At 37.7% G+C, this 13,012-nt stretch overlaps 1 protein-coding gene across 3 annotated transcripts in view; it reads left to right on the forward strand.

The window, feature by feature from the left end:
* LOC117176324 overlaps window positions 1-13,012 on the forward strand; it is a 306,697-nt gene that overhangs the window by 213,395 nt on the left and 80,290 nt on the right. Inside the window, exon 2 of one of the 3 annotated variants that reach the window (XR_004467601.1) lies at window positions 6,705-6,800. The exons of the other annotated variants lie outside the window; for them this stretch is intronic. The gene's annotated coding sequence lies outside the window, so the exon portion shown is untranslated. Of the gene's footprint in view, window positions 1-6,704; window positions 6,801-13,012 lie in introns of those variants that run through there. 3 annotated transcript variants of the gene reach the window in all.

Genomic DNA, 13,012 nt, shown 5'->3' on the forward strand with positions numbered 1-13,012 from the left:
TCAGTGTTTCTCGTGTCTTATCTTTGAATTTTTCATCGTTAATCTCTTCAACATGAACTCCTGCAGCATCACTTTCAACGATTTCCTGTTCTTGAATTTGAAATAGCGCATTATCTCCAAGAAGAACAACTCCCATTTGTTCAGTTGGTTCAACTTCGATGGTGACGTTTGTGTCGAGACTTGAAGTAGAAGATAGTTCTGTTAGATCTTTTGTACCTTCATCTTCCGTTTTTTGCACAACATATTTCTCAATGTTCATAAACTTTTTACTCTGTTCAAACTTTTGCTCTTTTTCAGTTTTTCGTTTTCTGTATTCGTAGCCGGACGGCTTTCTTTTAACGTTCGAATTTTTGTCCGACATTATGACATATTTTGGTGCGTATCACATACCGTTTACCTGTTTGGGGAGAATAAATAAAAAATCACAAAAATGTTTTTTAAATGAACCCATTAACAGACCCAATAATTTTTGCTACAGATCTACTTTTTCTGCACGTAGGGTGTAGACTGCGTATAGTTTCGTGTAAACTGGACGGACACTGCGCAAAATAAACAAATAGATAGAAGGACGGACGAACATATAGAAAAGCCATTGTTACTGAAAATCACAAGTTAAAACGTTTCGCTATTTTAGTATTTTACATAAGTGTGTAAGCGGTATTGGTAAAATGATAGATACTATGGCAAAGTTAATAAACAATTAAAAATATACTCTTCTGAAGTGCTTACATGGGATAAAAAGGTAGGAATTGGATGACAGGTTTCTAGGTTAGACTAGAGGAGCCTTTAACCTCTGCCCTCAGTGCTTCCAATTTTCCGTCAAGTTTTCAATTATTCTTCCGTTTCCTTATAACAGAAAATAAATAATCAACTAATCAAATACAATAAATTTCAATATGCATCTGCAGATAACCACAGTGAACAAAAATTATCCCTCCAGTTTTCGATTTAACGTAATATGTAACCACGCGTTTCAGATCAATCAGCTGGAGCACTGATTCACTGAATATAGCCAAAGATTTTTTCTGTAGCGCTGGAGTTGTTGGTAGCTGTAACTTTCAGGCATTTAAGTGTGACGTCACACTGTATCGGTAAAATAAATTCCTAACAAAGAAATATATTTTTTGATCCAGAAAACATAGATGCGGCATCTCACTAGCGAACCTATAGTAGGTTCCAAGAACTAAAATAATGTCATTGGTTAGAAAGAGCGAGAGATATCTCCATCTCTTTTTAATCAACGGTATTCTTTCAATTCTTGGAAGTCATGATCTAGTCATGATCAACGCGCACTTTTTTAAAACCTCTAAAACATTTTAATTAAATCCTATGTAAAAGAGAAAACAACATGAAACGTAGGGCATCTGCGGCGCCCTTACTCGCTCGGCGCCCTCGGGCGGCACCCGACCCTGCCCCCCCCCCAAAGGCCGGTACTGAGTCTAACCTAACCTAACCTAACCTCAAGAAACACAGTTAAACTGATTGTGTTGTCCCGTAGTGTTTGCGGTACCGTTTCTATCAGCTTCGGCTTAACCTACATAGAGGTTTAACCTAACCTATCCTGACAAAACCTGACCTAACATAACCGATTATGCTGGCAACCCTGTTCTTGCGTATAGTATAAATATATCCCTTAAGATTAAAAAAAGCAGAGAGAAAAATTTTTTGAATAAAACTCTTATTCATTTGCATGTTTAAGTTACAGTTCTACATTTTAATTGATACAAACATTGTCAGGTTAATTTAAATGGGGTCAATTTTACTTGTAGTTCTAAGTTTCTACAAATGAGTAATGTGCGTCTGAATTTTTAACCACCTGTAGTACAATGAAATGAATTTTATTGTGTTACAACGGGAACACTTAAGTTTAGTTGTGTCGCGTTAAGCAAAATTTCGTTAGGTTCTGTTAAGTTAGGTTCATTTGTAGGTTAAGATCGAGTTCACCTATTAAATATAGCACACATTTAAGACTGAGAACCGTACGCTTACATAGCTACACGTGTGTTTGAATTTCATTCGGCTATGTTAGGTTAGATCAGGTTTTGTTAGGTTAAGATAGGTTAAACTTCTATGTAGGTTAAGCCGAAGCTGAATGAAACGGTACCGCAAACACAACGGGACAACACAATGAGTTTAATTGTGTTACGTGAAGTTAGGTTAGGTTAGGTCAGGACAGGTTTTTTAGGTTAGGATAGGTTTGACCTCTTTGCAGGTTAAGCCCACGCTGATTCAAACGGTACCGCAAACACAACGGGACAACACAATCAGTTTCATTGTGTTTCGTGAGCTTAGTTTAGGTTAGGTTAGGCTAGGTTAGATTTATTTCTAGGTTTAGGCTCGAGTTGACCCATTCGATGTAGCACACATTTGCTACTGGGGAAATATGCTTCCAGAGCTTTACGTGTAGTTCAATAGATTTCTGTTAATTCAGATTAGGTGAGGTCAGGTTCTGTTGGGTAAAGTTATGTTAAATGAATTGATATCAGGTAAGGGTAGTTCCTTCACAGTTGTGGACATGTTTTTGAAGTGATAATTTGCATCACTGGCATTATTTTGAAATTTATTTGCCTCAGTACATGGTTTTTCGTAATTTTTTGAGGTTATGGCTCAACCATGACGTGATGGGCGATTTTTGATACCGAATTTGAATTCAGCGCCCCAAAATCCATAGGAATACGTGTGTCTTGTTACCAGATCCACACACTTTTTTTGTGTGGCTGTGTAATTTTCAACTGATAGCACCCCTGAACAGTGGTCTGAAATAGGAATTTACTGTTCATAATCGCCCACAGGTCGCATTTTTCAACCGATTTGAAAGTTCTTTTTTAGAAATGCTCAGCAATTAATTTTTAAGAGAATTGTGGTTTGCTTTTTTAAAATTTTTTTCACATCTATATTGTTTATGTTTGATAAAGCTTAACGTATATAAATGGCTTCAAAGACAATTGTGAATCACTTTTGTTCAAAAAAATCAATTCAGCTATGAGAAATCTCGTTTATTAATAATTTTTTTATAGAAATTGTTTATAATAATTAAGTTAAATATTATTAAAATTAATTAGGTTCTATGAATGCATGTGCAATAATTCCGGCTTGAAAGCTGAACGCTGAAAATTACTAAATGAATAGGAAAAAAAACGTTTAAAAAAATACATTTTGCACTTGAAAGTAGGATAAAGTTGACGTGTTTCGCCAACAAAAAATGTTAATAAATTATTGGGAGTAGTTAACCCTGAATATTTTTTATTTGGTTTCTATGATGATTTATACTTTCCATACACAAAGGCAATTGGAAAAAAGTTTTATCCCGAAGGAAGTAAAATAAAGTCCTTTCAACATGAGTAAATAAATAACGTGGGCTTAAAACTTCGCGCTGGATAATATATTTATCTCGTGCTTCGTGCTCGATAATGTATTTAGCTCGCGCTACGCGCTCGATCTTTGTGTACGACTTTTTTAAAACTTAAGGTGAAAGCATCGACAAAACTAATTTTGTGATTGTGAATTCTCTTTTTTTAAAGCTCCTTTTGCCTTAACCAGCACATTCTCATCACGTGAAGAATGGCAGGAATTTTACTGCCAAGGTTCGAAAGTTCGCGCGCGGAATCCGGACCTGTTATCACACACTTTACAAGTCAAAGTTGCTGACCATCAGGCAGCATATTGCTGAGAGCATACGGATACTATCTGACGCTAAGAGAAGTCTAGAGCGGAGAGAGAGGTGGGTCAGAGAAAATCAACAGTTTCTCTCTGATCCATCTCGACTCTTCCAAGACCCTCTAGTTACTGTTGACCACCCGCCCAAACCAGGGGAGGTCGAAGTATTTTGGAAAGATGTCTACGAAGTGCAGTATAAACTGGATGAAGACTCCGATAAGATAAATAGCTTCAAGGAGCTGTGTAGTGCTCTCATAACACCTGATGAAAAATGCCCACCCATCACTACCGAGGAGGTGAAAAAAGTATTAAGAGGGATGAAGAGCTATTCCGGCCCGGGACCAGATGGTATCAAGACCTTCTGGTGGAAAAAGGTTTCTTCAACCAATCAGCACAATACTCGTGTCGAAAATAGGCAACTTAGCTGACCTGCAGAATTACAGGCCAATCACTTATCTGAATACACTGTATAAGATATTCACAGCTATCCTAAATGATAGGATTGTACTGGCAATTGAACCTGTGTGGAAAGAAATGTATGAACAACACGGCTCAAAGAAAGGCGTAGCAGGATGTCGGGAGAGCCTGCACATCCATAGATGTGCCTGCAAAGATGCAGCATACCACCAGAGTGACCTATCGATGGTCTGGATTGATTACCGGAAAGCTTTCGATTCGACTTCCTCTGTCTTTTGGAAAGCTTAAAGGTTCATCCGCAAATCGTGAGGTTATGCAAATGAACAGAAGCATCCATCTAAAGTCTTCTGTTCCGCGACTCTGGACCTCACGCCGTGAAGTTGGTCGCGGAATATTGAATTTCGAATGTCTTCACAACAGGATCATTCTGGGTACAGCACATTGAGTCGCAAATAGAGGAGACTCTCTTCTTAAAATGGTCAAAAAGCACGAAGAAGTGGGCAAAGAAGCGTTTCTGTACAAAGCAGCGGAGGAGGCTGCTGAAACACTCGGACTTAACTTCAGTATTAGGGGTCAGCAAAATGCATCGAATCTTATCTACCTCGAGTAATCACTCCTGAAAGCCCGGATTAAGAAAGCACAAGAGAAAAATTTCCGTGAACAGCTGATCGATAAGAGGATGCACGGCATCTTCCACATAAATGTGGAGAATCATTCAGTGTCGTGTGAGCTAACTTTTGCTTTCCTTAAATCACCCCGATTGAAATCTGGCACGGAGGGTTTCATTTTGGCATGTCAAGACGGTATCATTTCCACCTTAACATACCGTCGCCACATTTTGAGGCAAGACATTCCCGATAAGAGCTGCAGGGCGTGCCATGCACACTCCGAGCATTTGGTACACATACTATCTAGTTATCAAACTCATGCGGGAACAACCTACATCCAGGGCACAATGCAGCACTAATCGTGCTTTATTACCATCTCTGTCACTCTTACGGCATCAATCTTAATATCGCTCCTTTAAATGTTCCTAGGGAAACCGAGTCAATTGTCAAGAATGAGAAGTGCCGCATATACTGAAACTTTATATTTCCGACAATTGTTTCTGTTGCACACTCGAGGCCTGACATGGCTCTTTAGGACTTCGAGAAGCGAACCATGTTCGTTATCAAATTTTCTGCATCAGCTGACAAAAACAACATAGCTAAGGAGAATTAGAAGAAGGAGAGGTATAGAGACCTCATAAGGGAGTTGCGTCGATTGTACCCGGAATATTCTGTCAAACTAATCGTTCTTATCATCGGCGCTCTTGGAGGTGCCAAGCTTTTACTGGTCATTTGCTTGAAAAGCATCCCTGCGTGTCAATAATATGCTAAAACACTTGCGGGAAAAATGCAGGAGGCGGTCGTCTTTGGGTCGCTGCGTGTCCTCAGGGTGCACGAGACTTTTGCCGGATCGTCGTATTAATTCCGTTACAGACTGTAACCACCTATCTCACGGTCGTGAAACGTGGTTAGGGCTGAAATTTTATCGCGATTTCTCTGGGATCGGGTGCAGTTTTTCAGATTAGCAACTGCTTCCGGAAATATCCTGCGGTTGTGTTTATGACAAACTTTAATTATATATTTAATTATATATACATAAATTTTTGTTTTGTTGATTTTTCAAAAAAATTCGTAAAGTTTTCATGATAATCTTTTAGGCCATTTAATAATTAAACTTTTTCTTTACTTGACTTTTTTTCATATCGTTCGTTATTTGGCTTAAAAGGCTCATTTTATATACTATAAACAATAAACATATATATAAAAAATACTATAAACATCTGTACACAAAGTATATGAGTTTTGAAAAAAGTGGTCTAAAAACTATTCAAAATGTGCTTACTTTTTACTTTGTTACATCCAGAACGTAAGGATTCTATGATTTTATTTTTACTCCATAATTTTATGTTTATTTTATATTTGTACATTCCAAATCTTCCTCTTCAAAGTTCTGTACTTTTACGTGAAGTTAATTTCTATTGTATACTTTTATGCTATGGACGTGCTACACCCTAACTTTTCTGTCAAACTATTTTTTTTATTTAAAGCTTTCTACATCTGTCTACGAGATGGCCACTTTCAAATCTCAAGTTTTATTAAGCTTTTCTTTTCTTATTCTTCAAATCGCTACGGCCACACCGCTTAATTGTTTTACTGAAGGTCAGCAAGCCCATCACTATGTCTTCGTATTATGGAATTTCCGCAAGGGTCCCTTTGTGCCTGCACCTAGCTCCCCAATCCACCCCCATTTATATTAAATATATTGCCCTTTACCTATCTCATCTCACAAGTTATTATTGTGTTCAACCTGCTTCTGTCTGCATATAATATTATTCAGGTTCGAAGAACACCTCGTCAAACTAGGCTCAGAGCACAAAACATTGGTGCTTCGGCAACGGATATTTTATGGTGTTTCAGCGTTTAAAATTTTCTCTAAAATTGACTTTTTCTTACCATGATAAACTCAGTGTGTCATGTGCAAGTGCAAATGCAAGTCCAGTGATTATTCTGGACAATAGATCTCTGAACAATACGTTTTATGTATCAGAACTCAGTGAGAACTTTTCGTGACTTCTGCTGCAGGATTTGTATCTTCTCAAGGATTATCTTCGCCTCTAAATATGGAACTTAGTAGACAATATCTCAGGAGCTAGCTGTGTAACATCAGATCAACGTCTGAGTAAGTCAGTTAATTGTTCACTAATCTCATCCTCTAAATTTCTGTTCTTTTCCTACATAGCAAATGCTTCTTTTTCAAATTATTTGTTATAATGGCTGAAATCACAGCGACAGTGCAAATATTGAAAAAAGAGCGTGGAATTATAAAACGAAAATTTTAACGGACGAAGGGTTGGATGATGAAGCGAAAAACGAATTCGACAAAAAGTATTTTGAGATTGATAACTCTGCTACAAATTTGTTAGACAATTACGCGCGCTTTGATACCATTGTCCGCGGAAAATTAATCTGTCGCGTGGGAAATTGTAAAAGAAACTCACAATAATCGTAAATTGATACGTCAAAGGCTGAATAGTTTACAGAAGCATGTTAGAGCCCTTAAAATTCTCGAGGAATCAGCCGATCAATGGGGAAGCCTTCTGATTGTATTAATACCAAATAAAATGAACCCCATCCCTTTAGAAAAATGGGAAGAAAGTTCTTGTGAATCGGAGGTCCCTACCTTTCAAGAGCTTATTGCCTTTTCACAGCGTTGAGCGCAATTAAATGATACAAAATATATTTAATCGCCTTCTAAACCAGTTAACTCAAGTGATAAACCTTCCGCTTATCCCTCACGATTAAGTAACTGGCCGCAGCACCTTTTGGCAGCAGCAAGCTCCTCAAATTCGTGTTTACATTGCGGAAAATAACATAGTATTTTTTCGTGTGAAGCTTTCTTGAATATTTCTTCTATAAAAAGGTTTTAATCATGTAAAAACGCATCTCTATGCTTGAGAAAAATAGTGTGCGAGCAGCAATGAATCGCGGCAGATCGTTGTCCGATCTTTTTCGGATCAGTAAAGTGATTAACTCAATAAAGACATTAAATATTACATCTTACAAAAATTTCGAACGCCTCGAGTTCTTCGCAGGTTGCTTCTGCTCACAATTTCCTTGCAAACGAATTAACCTCAGAGAATTTTTTATCCATGGCTACAGTGGATATTATAAATAACGAAGGTGCTGTCCAGCAATGTCGTCTATTGTTAGACAAGGGTTCTCAATTCTCACTATTTGAGAGAAGAGGTTTCTTCTATTATGAATATACGCAAAAGGCCTGTAGACATTATAGTTTTAACTTTAGGCTCAACGTCGACTGCGGTACGCCATTCTGTATCGGCCACAATCCGATCGCGATACAACACGTATAAAGAAAATGTCGAATTTCTTATCCGCAAGGAATTGAACTATTTATTTCCGTTTATTAAAATTGATCGCAAATCTCTTCAAATTCTTAATAATATATTCTTAGCTGATCCTAATTCCAATAAGGCAGGCAAAACCGATGGTATTATTGGCGTAGGGTTCTTTTATAAGTTGCTCCGTGTAGGTCAAATAGGATTCAGAAATCACACAGATGCTGTCCTTCAAAAGACTCAGTTGGGTTAGATAATCACAGAAAAGTTATGCGGATTACCTTAAGTTAAGCGTAAACTAGTCCAATGTAACCTAACGCAAATCCAACCTTATTTAGACTCACACCTTACTAAATTCTGGGAATTGGAAGAAGTATCCTCTTCGAAGGTTCTTTCTAGTGAGAAACTCGCCTATGAAGAGCACTTTGTCAAAAATACAACTGGAGATTCTGACGGTCCGTATGTCGTTAGACTTCCTTTCAATAAAAAAAGGGTCAAATAGGAGATTCTCGAAATTTAGCCTTTCGACGATTATAATCTTTAGAAAATCGCTTTCGAAGAAATACTGAACTCCTACCCCCCTACACTGAGTTATCAGGGAATGCGAGCAACTCAATCACATGTCACCCTTCAATGATAAAACAACTCCTCAGGGATTTTATTTGCCCCACCATGCGGTGATAAAGAAAGATAGCCTAACTAATCCTCGTCCGGCGTCTCTCTATGTAAATGATGCCTTAATAGTCGGTTGCACTCTTCCGGATGATCTTTTTGCGCAACTAATTCGATTGCGGTCTCGAAAATATACTCTGACCGCGGATATGGGAAAAATGTACCGCCAAATAAAGGTACATCCTGAAGACGCCCTTTCACAAAAGATTGCTTTTCGCGCGAATCTAGACGAACCCATACAAATATTTACTTTAAACACGGTCGCATACGGTACAGCTTGTGCATCCTTCCTTTCTATTCGCGCTTCACATCAATTAGCGCACGATGAAGGATCAGCGCATTCGTTGGCAGCCTCGGGTTTGAAAACAAGATTTTTACGTCGATGACTTGCTAACGGGTGCTAATACACACGAAGAAGCCCTCTTTCTCCGCAATGATCTTATTCAACTATTACATAAAGGGGGGTTTTAATTTGCGAAAATGGGCTTCTAACGATTCGTCCCTTATTTCTGATCTCCAGAATAGTCGAGAAAATTCGCACATGGCACTTGATTCATCTGCTTCAATAAAACACTTGGTATTCATTGGAACTCCGGTGATGACTCTATCTTTTATACTGTCAATTCACGCGATCATGAAAAAAGATTCTGCAAGCGATCTAACTTGTCTCAGGTAGCGAAACTTTTTGATTCCCTGGATCTGCTTGGACCAGTTATAGTTCAAGCCAAGCTCATGATTCAGCTTTTATGGAAAGAAAACGTTATCTGGGACGAAGAAATACCATTGGATATTCACATCCTTTGGATCGAATACACATTGCAACTAGTGCTCCTAAATGATGCCCGCCTTAATCGATTGGTATTGGTATCTCAATTTTCCGAAATTCAATAGCATGGGTACTGTGATGCAATCCAGAAGGCTTACGGGGCTTGCATTTACTTACGCTGCTCTGAAAAAAATGGTCAGTATCAGGCTAATTTTCTTTGCTCAAAATCAAGAGGCGCCCCCCAAAAACTGTATCGCTAGCGCATTTGGAGGTTTGCGCGGCTCTTTTGCTAGCAAAATTACAAAATATTATAATTCAAGCTCTAAAAATCGAATTAAGCAATACTTTCTTTTAATCAGATTCGACGGTTAGCCTTCAATGGGCAAATACCCCCCCCCCCATCCCCATTTTCTTCAGACATTTTGTGTTAAACGAGTAGCAAAAATTCAGGCTCTTACGCAGTCTGCTGAATGCAGGCATGTGTCTTATCTTGACAACCCGACTGACCTTGTTTCTCGTGGACAAATGTACCAGAAATTTACAAAGCCTAGCATCTAGTCTCACGGCCCTGATTGGCTCATCCAAGTCCAAGACACGTGGCCTAAATTTGAATTACAGCTTAAGGACACCTCTGAATTTAGAAGTCCTAATCTGGTTGAAACTTCCCTGCTTTTTCACAAATCTAATTAGAATCTTCTGAAAAAATATTCCTCACTTCCAAAATTGCAAAGAGTTCTCGCGTTTTGCCTTCGCTTCATTCATAACGCGACGGGCAAGGATAAGCGCACCACTAGCCTGAATGTTTCTGAACTCGATGCTTCTATGGATCCAATAATTCAGTTAACACAAGCAAGGGATTTTTCTCAGGAAATCGACTGCTTAAAGCGTGAAGAAACTATCAGAAATAAGAGCATGCTTTTATCTCTCAATCCTTTTTTGGATAAGGGCATTCTCAAGGTAGGGTGTAGACTGTTTCACTCTGAACTAACCCCTGAAGAAAAACGTCCTATATTTCTCCCGTTATTGGCCCATTGACGGTCGAAATACAACTCGTCGTGTAATCCACCAATGCGTTCCGTGTTTTCGCACCAAGCCTCGCAGTATAAATTATGTCATGGGAAATCTACCCGAGAAACAAATCCAATTTACCCGACTTTTTGTTCTCATTGGTGTTGACTATGCGGTCATTTTTTTGCAAAGGAAACGCGACATCGAAATCATAATAAAATTAAATGCTATGTGGCAGTTTTCGTTTGTTTTGCAAGTAAAATTACACATCTGAAATTGGTGAGTGATCTCAACACAGAAGCGTTTCTCGCAGGTTAGAAAAGATTATTTGCGGGTCGCGTAAAGTTCAGATCCTTAATTTCCGATTATGCTACGAATTTCTTAGGCGCAAGCGGTGAACTTGCAGAACTTCAAGACTTACTATTATCTGATGAGCATAACAAAAACATGCAAGAGTTTTTAGGGAATCAAAGGTAATTGGAGTTTTATACCTCCTCCGTTTCCACATTTTGGCGGATTGTGGGAGGTTGGCGTGGAGTCATTTAAGAACCACCTTAAACGCTCCGTAGGCGAGGCTCTGCTAACTTTTGAGCAGCTTCAGACTTACATAATTGAGATTGAAGCAATTTTGAATTATCGTCCTCTTTCTCCCCTGTCATCTGATCCTAACGACTGTCGTCCTTTAACGCCTGGACATCCCTTGATTGGTGAGCCCTTGACGAAGAAGACAATGCGCCACCCTTGCATTGGAAGCTATATCGCATTTTACTTTCTAACCCTGGAAAGGATGAGGTTGTAAAAGGTGTCTCAGTAAAAACTGAGACAGGTACTTATAAAAGAAGTATGAAAATTTTATCTCCTCTTTCCATTGAAGAGTCTGTATGCCACGATTAACTTTAAATTATACCATCTTTATAACTCTTTCTAATATCTTATACAATATGTGTATATCTAGTTGCGTAATTTATCTTTGTGTAGTTATCTTCTGTTCCTTGTTTTGAACTCCGATCGTTCAAAAGGGGTCGATATGTTACGTCCAGAACGTAAGGATTCTACGATTTTATTTTTACTCCATAATTTCAGGTTTATTCTATATTTTACATTCCAAATCTTCCTCTTCCAACTTCTGTACTTTTACCTGCAATTCATTCATATTATATACTTTTATGCGACGAACGTGCTTTACCCTAACTTTCCACATATTGCTTGTCTTCGGTAGAGGTACCAAGTTACGCTTCGGAAATTATAACTTACAATTTGTATTTTACCTTATGTTTATTATATTAAATATAATGCCATTTATCTATCTCATCTCACAAGTTTTTATTGTATTTAACCTGCTTCTGTCTGCATATAATTTTAATCAGGTTCAAAGAAAACCGCGTCGAACTAGGCTCGGTGCACAAAACATACTTTTTAACCAAAATGTCTGGCTAACGAACTAAGTAATCGTGCTCACAGATAGACAGACAGACATACAGACAGACCGACAAACAGAAATTCGCAAAAACCTGTTTTTCAGATTCAGGGGGTCTCAAAACGTAGAAATTTGACAAAAACTAGGGGGGGGGGGGGGGGGGTCGGGGGAATTTTACACAAATCTAATACCTTCTCTGATCAGAATGTAAAAATTATTTATTTTTCATGAATAATTTGTTGACAGTTCTGTTTTTGGTTTATAAATGTGAAAAAATAGCATTAAAACATCAAAAAATAATATTTTTAAATCCCCACACACGAGACGAAAAATAAATTAAAAGACAAAAGTTGTTGTGAGAATGTGCCCACACAGCGGGCAAATTTTCTTTACTGTTGATGATGTTTTTCATGATTAAAGCCAAATATACACATCCTATCAAAAGTGATTTGTGATAAATTTGTAGATTTTTTCAAATGCACAATTTTTGTCTCCTCATATTTTACCGTATTTCGCATAGTTTGGCCGAAAAATATAATTTTTGGATTTTTCATTATTGGTATGCTGTTAAAATTTGAATTTTTCAAGAAAATTGAAAAAGTTGTTATGATGATCTTTTAAGGTAGTCAAAAAGCAACATTTTTCTTCTCTTGACTTTTTTTCATATCGTGCGTTATTTGGCTTAAAATGTTCATTTTCCTGTGTTTTTTGGAATTTCGTAAATGTTATAACTCTGGTAATTTTGGGTTTTATAATAAAAGTAATTAGGATAAATTATTCCACTTTTTTAATACTATCAATAACCGCGCAGAGAATTTTTGAATTTTAATAAAAGTGGTCTCGAAAATATTTAAAATGTGCCACTTTTTAAATTTTTAACCAAAATGGCTGGCTAACGAACTTGACCTTTAGTTTAGGACACTTAACAAGTGTACCAAAGACCAATCTAGTATATTAATTTTTTCAAAAGTGATCGTGCATAGAGACAGCCATACAGACAGAGAGACATACATACTAGGCAGTGTGATAAGTACCTGAAAATTCTAAGAGATGGCATTAGTATTCACTGATGTGAACCATTTTCGTCGAGCTTGATCCTTCAAATGACGCCTGTCAAGACTTCAGCCATTTATGTTTACGCATTTACAAGTTACAGCACTGAGAAGCGACT

Source organism: Belonocnema kinseyi, chromosome 7 (genome assembly GCF_010883055.1).
Source record: "Belonocnema kinseyi isolate 2016_QV_RU_SX_M_011 chromosome 7, B_treatae_v1, whole genome shotgun sequence".
In the NCBI taxonomy this organism is placed as follows: Eukaryota; Metazoa; Arthropoda; class Insecta; order Hymenoptera; family Cynipidae; genus Belonocnema; species Belonocnema kinseyi.